The 6,110-nt window shown below is 42.1% G+C and overlaps 1 pseudogene; it reads right to left on the reverse strand.

Annotated features, from left to right (window-relative positions):
- LOC101641152 overlaps positions 1-2,757 on the reverse strand; it is a 5,800-nt pseudogene extending 3,043 nt beyond the window's left edge.
- Positions 2,758-6,110: the final 3,353 nt, after the last annotated feature.

A 6,110-nucleotide genomic window follows, 5' to 3' on the forward strand; every position in this document is an offset into this window, starting at 1 on the left:
CACAGAATGCCAGGTTATTAGAAAAAAGTGTTCTTGCATTAAGGGAGTACTTGAGTTGAGGCCCAATGCCTGTGTGCTACCTTACAATTTAACATATAAATATATGTACATAGATCTACTTCCCTATCTTTACTTATAAATATATTTACATATGTACATGCCTATATTTATACCTCTATAAATGTCCTTTGCCTCCTAGTTCTTTTCTCTGGTTCCTTTTACTTTCCTCTTGTCCCACTATCCTGTTCGGCCTTCATTAGGATTTCATAATTCCTCTAGACTACATTGCCCTTGATCAAGCCCTACTAGGCATCCTATACCCTGCTCGCCTTTGATTTTAGATCATTTGTTGTTCCCTCGTCCATGGGTTTTTTGGCATCCCGCTTTCCTTTGCCCCACCTCCCCCTCTCCCCTGTCCCCCAGGAACCATCCATCCCATTTTTTCCCCTCTGGATTGTTTATCCTGCCTATCATATCTATATTGACATGCAGAGACAATAACAAGAAGAAAAAACAAAATAAAGCAAAACAAAACAGCAATAACAACAACAACAAAAGAGTCAATAAATAGTTCCAGGTCTGTTTGTTGACCTTTAGGAGTATTTTCTGGTGGAGTTTGATGAGGTGCCACACCCTGACCCCAAAGTCAATTTTTGTGATTCCTCAGGGACTTCATTGCTTTGCTCCCCTTGCTGTTCCGTTGCACACTCTTAGTGTTTCACCCTGGTGTGGTGGGATCAGATCAGGTACAATTCCCACACTGTGTCTGCAGTGTTTTCCCCCATAGTGCTATGGATCAGTGAGGTATGTTGTGTCTCATGGTGGGGCTAGCCGAATGGTCCTCTCTGTGCATTGGCTGCTCTGAGCAGAAATATCATCCTCAGGGCATGGTGGAACAGGATGTGTTCCACTCTCTCTCTCTCTCTCTCTCTGCACCCATCTCCCCACACTCTAACTTCAGTGCTGTCCTCTGTAGTGCATTCTTTGGGAGAAGGGGGGTGTCCCACATTGCTGGGATTGGAGCAGGCCCTGCAGACTTCTCTATTGGTTCGATGCTTCATGCTGGTATGTTGCATTCACATCTTAGCACACCAGGTTGAGGAGCCAGTCAGGGTGCAGTACAACACTGATGAAACATACAACTTTCCTCTAGTTCTTTAATGCTTCCTCCCACCCCACCCCCCCACCCCCGCTATCATGATCCTAATTCTACTTTACAAATCTGGCTAGATCATAGCATGTACATATAAGAGCTCTCAACACAGGGAATCCATGACCGATAAACCCCTCAGAACCAATAATGAGAGTAGTGATACCAGGAGGGGAAGGAGAAGGTGGGGGAAGAAAGGGGGAATCAATCACAATGATCTACATATAACCCCATCCCTGGGAGACGGACAACAGAAAAGGGCGTAAAGGGCAACATTGGTCAGTGTAAGGCATGAAAAAGTAATAATTTATAAATTATAAGAGGGTTCATTGGGGGTGGGAGGAATGAACTGATACCAAAGGCTCAAGTAGAAAGAAAATGTTTTAAAAATGATGATGGCAACATATATACAAGTGTCCTTGACACAATGGATGGATGGATGGATTGTGATAAGAGCTGTAAGAGCCCCCATTAAAATGATTTTTTTTATTTGGGAAAAATGAAGTGCTATTAAAGTCTCTAGAGGAAAGACAGAAGTTGTCAAGAGTTTTGTCTTGCTTGGACTCACAATCAGTGCTCATGGAAACAGCAGTCAAAAGAACAAAGGGCACATTGCACTGGATCAGGTGCTGCACGAGACCGCTTTCAACGGCTGAAAAGCAAGGATGTTACGTTGAGAACTTAGGTGTGTCTGACCCATCATGTGGTGTTTTCAATTGCCTCAAGTGCATGTGAAGGTTGGACACTGACTAGGAAGATCGAAGAATTGAAATGTTTGAATTCTGATGCTGGCAAAGAATCTCGGAAATACCATGAACTACCAAAAGAACAAACAAATCTGTTTGTAAGAATGATGAGGATTTGTCTCATGTACTTTGAACATGTTGTCAGAAGAGACCAGTCCCTGGAAAAGGACATCATGCTTGATAAAGTAGCAGGGCAGTGTAAAAGAGGAAGGCTTTCAATTAGATGGATTGACACAATGGCTACAATAATGGGCTCAAACAAAAGAACAATGGTGAGGCTGGCACAGGGCAGGTCAGTGTTTCACTCTGCTGTACACAGGGTTGTTATGAGCCAGAACCAACTCCATGACACCTAACAAACAACAACATGAATGATTCTGAATAAGAATGCCTATTATCATACTAGTCCACTGTTTGAAATCCCCAAACTCTCCCTCAGTCCTACAATAACATCTAAAGCCCTTAAAATATTTCTCGTTTGTTTGTTTTTTTCCTTGCTAAACTTTTTATTTTGAGTTGGGTAAAGGTTTACAGAGACGATTCGTAGGTTTAATTCCATTCAACATTTCAGGCATAATTTATTTCAACTTATCCATCACACTCCCTTTCTTTTCGCTTATCCCATTCCCTCCCTGGGCTGCCTGTTTCCATTCCTCCTCCTTTCGTAGCTTTCTGAAATATGTCCCAGACTAAATGCTTCCCTTTTGATCGTAAATGGTTGATTATTCTAATATGGAGGCAAGTACAGCTCCAGACCTGAAGGTTACTAAGGATCGTCTTGGGGGCCCCACCAATGTCTAGCTGATTAGTAAGCCAGGTCCCTTTTGTGATGTGGGCTTTTGCTCCACACTCTTCTCCCATTCTATCCAGGACTTTCTAATGGTGACTGCTGCCAGAGCACCATCTAGACCAGTGGTTCTCAACCTTCCTAATGCCATGACCCTTTAATACAAGTTCCTCATGTTGTGGTGACACCGCCCCCCACCCCCACCCAACCATAAAATTATTTTCATTGCTACTTCATCGCTGTAGTTTTGCTACTGTTATGAATCAGGCGACCCCTGTGAAAGGGTCGTTTGACCCCCGAAGGGGTCGGGACCCCACAGTTGAGAACTGCTGGAACCAAACCCTTTGGTTTTAGAAACTGATGTTTGCATGACCCATTAGTCCACTACACGTGTCTTATAATTTCCATCATTACCTTGTCCTCTGGGAAGGAAGAAATCAATAGTTGCATCTTCAAGGGTTCCTGATGATCTTCTGAGATCCTTGTCACTACTCACCAAAGCAAGATGCATATCATTGTCTTTTTTACTGCGTTAGGCCAATTAGCCTAGTTGTACCCTGACACTGCGATCTTGTCATGAGACTTCAGAGTCCTTCAGTTTTAAATATAACGACTTGTGAATTAGAAATGACAGGAGATTTTTGTTTTAATCATTTTATTGGGGGCTTGTACATAACAGGAGATTTTTGTGGCTTTCTCTTTACTGAGAAGTTGAGACTAGCTGTCCATAGATAGGTAATACCTTATGGGGAGAAAAAACCATCACTGAGATGCACAATTTCTTATATTTGCAGTCTGATTTCGGGAAAACATGTCCACCATCAATTTTTACATATTTGTTGAACCTGAAAGTTAAAAGCAGAGAAGATACTTGAAAATTTCCATTCTGACCTACATGAGTGAGACTTGAGCGGGGGGAAAAAAACGAACTTGAAGTGAGACAGACAGAGATGGGATGCTGCTGACCTTGTGTTCGGAAGAGCTTAAAGCTCTTCGGCTTCATTATTTCTCCAAGTAGGCCATTTTAAAAGCCATTTCACTGTTTTCCCTCTGCATCAAGCATTAGTGTAAACAAAAGTGTCCAGCCTATCTGAACAACTATGACAAATCAAATGGATACTTCTGACAGAAAAGTATACATCTTGCCCTCTGCATAAAATTGCGTACATGACCACACATTTTGTTAACCCTATATTTCCACTTGAAAAGTTTTTCGTATCAGTTTATTTTTATTCCTGGAGTCTATTCCAAAGTAATTACGCATAACCTTTTCTGTGCCTTGAAACACATCCCTGCTACTTAAAACTCTCTCAAGAAACTGGCTTGCTGTAAATACATAAGGTCCCTCCAGTTCGCCAGGGTTTGCAATAGTTTATCTCCAAAGTATGAAAATGAACATTATGAGCTTGTTTTCCATTAGCTGTTTATTCATGCATATTACCCTTAGGTCTATCCTCAAGGTTCTTTAGAGCATAGATTCCCAAATGCCTTTGGCATACCACACCTCTTTGAGAAAAACTATCATCTCCCAGCAACCCCATGGCAACCAAAAACGTTTGTACTATTAGCCCATAATCCAGGAAACAGTGTAAATATCGGCTTTGGCAGCCCCGTCCTCGCGGTATCATCCCAGCACCCTCAGGAGGCGATATCACCCACTTCGGGAAATACTGCTCTAGAGAGTCTAAAATGCATGCACTAGGTCTATGCTTACCAATGACAAAGAAGAAAATCAAGGTCATGATCAACATGTACCTTAAGTACAAAATGGTGTTTCTGAAGCCTATGATCAATCCATAGTTAGTTGAAGAAGTAATAAGTTACATACATAAAAAGACCGAGGTAAAACTGCTAGTGAAAACAGACTAAAAAGATGAATGAGTGAAAAAGAAAAATGACTCTCCACACCGATGATAACCCTAGTCAAAGTAGGGGCAAAAAGGACTCCTTCGGGTGAAATGCTAGAGTTAGTCATTGTATTAACAAACAACACAAGATAAGCTCCATAAATTTATGGACCAGATGAAACCAAAAAGGAAGGTTTATAAGACATTTAATATACCTGAAAAATGTATGCCCTCCTGAGGTGCCCAAACACTATAATCTCTGTGTTGCCAGGAAACCACCTGTACCCTCAGGGATTGTACCTCTGACGTGTGTGCCTTAACCATCATGGTACTGGCTCAGACCTAGAAGGCATTTTGGTCATCTTCCACTGGCCAATGTTGTGCGATGCCTCAACTGATGCCTTAGGCCAGGTTTTTAAAAATGTACTCTGAAACTTAAGGTATGCCTTTATAGTTCATAGGATTGGACTTGAATGGCTAAATCCAAGGCCACTAGAGGACAGGATTAAGGTCAATACTGCAAGTTTGACTCCACCCCATGGGTTCCTACTGACAATAATTGCCCTGTACAATGTAACCGAGAGGATTTACTGAAACCCAAAATAAGACTAAGCCTGATAGTGGGACAAGAGGAAAGTGAAAGGAAACTAGGATGCAAAGGACATTTATAGAGGTCTAAATACAGGCATGTACATATGTAAATATATTTACAGAGGTCTAAATATAGGCATGTACATATGTAAAATATATGATTATGGGGAAATAGATCGATGTGCATATATTTATAGATTTAGTATTAAGGCAGCAGGTAGATATTGGGCCTCCACTCAAGTACTCCCTCAATGCAAGAACACTTTGTTCTATTAAACCTGCATTCCATGATGGCCACCTTCCCGACATGATCACTGAAGACAAATGGGTGCATAAGCAAATGTGCCCGGCTATCAAAAGATATAGCATCTGGGGTCTTAAAGGTTTGAAGGTAAACAAGCGGCCATCTAGCTCAGAAGCAACAAGCCCACGTGGAAGAAGCACACCAGCCTGTTTGATTACAAGATGTCAATGGGATCAGGTATCAAGCATCAAAGAACAAAAAATGCTATCATTGTGAATGAGGGGAAGGGTTGAGTAGGGACCCAAAGCTCATCTGTGGGCAACTGGACATCCCTTTACAGAAGGGTCGTGGGGAAGAGACAAGCCAGTCAGGGTAGAGTGTAGCAACGATGAAACATACAACTTTCCTCTGGTTCTTTAATGCTCCCTCCCACTATCATGACCCAATTCTACCTTACAAATCCGGTTAGACCAGAGGATGTACACTGGTACAGATAGGAACTGGAAACACAGGGAATGCAGGACAGATGAATCCTTCAGGACCAGTAGTGAGTGGCGATACCAGGAGGGTGGAGTGAAGGTAGGGTAAAAAGGAGGAACCGATTACAAGAATCTACATATAACCCCCTCCCTGGTGGACAGACAACAGAAAAGTAGATGAAGGGAGACATCGGACAGTGTAAGATATGACAAAACAATAATAGTTTATAAATTATCAAGGGTTCATGGAGGTGGGGGGGGAGATG

Source organism: Echinops telfairi, unplaced genomic scaffold (genome assembly GCF_000313985.2).
Source record: "Echinops telfairi isolate 266 unplaced genomic scaffold, ASM31398v2 ScPeMD7_20;HRSCAF=75, whole genome shotgun sequence".
NCBI lineage: Eukaryota > Metazoa > Chordata > Mammalia > Afrosoricida > Tenrecidae > Echinops > Echinops telfairi.